This window comes from Cyprinodon variegatus, unplaced genomic scaffold (assembly GCF_000732505.1).
Source record: "Cyprinodon variegatus isolate N-32 unplaced genomic scaffold, C_variegatus-1.0 Scaffold916, whole genome shotgun sequence".
NCBI lineage: Eukaryota > Metazoa > Chordata > Actinopteri > Cyprinodontiformes > Cyprinodontidae > Cyprinodon > Cyprinodon variegatus.
The window spans coordinates 11,834-13,675 of record NW_015151369.1 but is presented as its reverse complement, the minus strand read 5'-3'; positions in this window follow the sequence as shown (position 1 = coordinate 13,675).

Below are 1,842 nucleotides of genomic sequence, written 5' to 3'. Positions count from 1 at the left end.
TCAATGATGTAGGAGTACCAAGTGACAGTAACACTGATAAACAAAAAGAACTGAGAGAAGTTGACTTGGAGCAGTGACCCCAGAAACTGGTTTGGTTTGTGGTTTCTCCACAAAATTACAGCTGTGACGTTAGAGATCTTTGTCCAGAAGAATGTAGTCCTAGGAACAGCTTAAATACTGTGCAGGACCCTAAAGCTCCCAGGCCATAATATAACATAACATAATATTTGTATATGTCTTGATGATTATTATTATTAATAATGGGTTAGGGTTAACCCTAACACACACCCATAACCACCACCCACTCCCCGGGGACAACGGACCGCACCGTGCCCCTTACATACACACTTAATGCCAGCAACTTTTCAACAACTGTTTATTAACTAACAGTAATTTTTTAAACACAAAACAGAACAGTATTGGTTGTTTATTTTTCATTTTCAATACTTTCAATCTTGTAGCCTTGAACACCAGTTGTGCTTTCTGTTTTTCATAGGACTTCACTGTACAGTGCACCTCGCCACGGTGTCATCATTCCTCACCATGGCCGGTTCTAGACATGGGCCAACGGGGGCCAGTGCCCCTTTAGATCATGTCCAGGCCCCTGTACTGAAGTCATAATACTTAAAAGAAATTCTAATGATCAGATGCACTGGAACAGACATGGTTACTGATAGGTCCTTTGGATCTATTTCATTCTTTTTCTTTACAATACTAATTATTCAAAAACAATAAGGTAATAGCTTCAGTGGTATTGAGATAGGATCCCAGTTTTTTTCCCTAGGTTTTTTAAAGGTTTTTTTCCCCACAACAAATAAAAAATGCTCTGATTTTTACAGATGAATTTAACAGTTTTTCTTGAGTTCTAATTCAAACTTTATAGAAAACAGTAGTTTTAACTTAAATTAAGTCAAAAATATGTAAAATTCCTAAATGATAAATGTATATTGACCTCATAAGAAATAGAATTTATATTGAACCTAACTAAAAAGATGCCCTGATTGTTTATTTCATGCTTTTCTGTGCCCCCATGAAAACACCCTGGCCCCCTGGTACATTTGGTCTACTGTAGATCCGCCACTGTTCCTCACCTTCACTAGACGTGGATATACTTTAGTAGATTCTGCTGTAAAATTAGTCCTATATTTCTGTTTTTTACTTGAGGATTCAACCTCTGCCGTTTCACAGGATGCACAGCTTTGAGTGGTAACTAGGTGACTGTCAGAGAGTAACCAGAAACTTATCAGACTGATCCAATCAGCTCTCTGTTCAAACAGCTGCCTGGAACCCTGGTTGAACAGCGTTGGATCGATACGCTGTAAGGCTTAGAGTAACAGGGCCGTTGCCCCGAGCAAAATTGACATGAAGGTATGAGGTACGATCATTATCAAAATAAACTAGTACATAACAGCATAGTTGTGTACATATTAGTCAGAAGCAGTGTTAATTTTGTCAACCAGGATGATTTTGAACATATTTCGCCTTTTTCCCGTGACGATGACGAGACGATGACGCACAAATTTTTTTTCCAGAAAATAAAATTTGACAAAAAATATATATATTTTCGCTAACGAGACAAAGACCAGACGAAGTTAATGAGCCATTGACGAATGGACATTAAGAAATGTAATTGTTTATAATTGTTTTGTAATTAGTAATTGTTAATATATGTGTTTCTTAAGCTTCATAGAAGACTACGCGTTATGGCCTTGTTTGTCCCTACACTGCGCCTGCGTCCCACAGTGCCTCGCGCTGCTCAGTCAGTAGTAGCAGAGGGCTTATACTCATAGCTCAACTTTGCAGTCATTGAGTCGGGCTCGGATACCGGTGTACGGTTTGTTG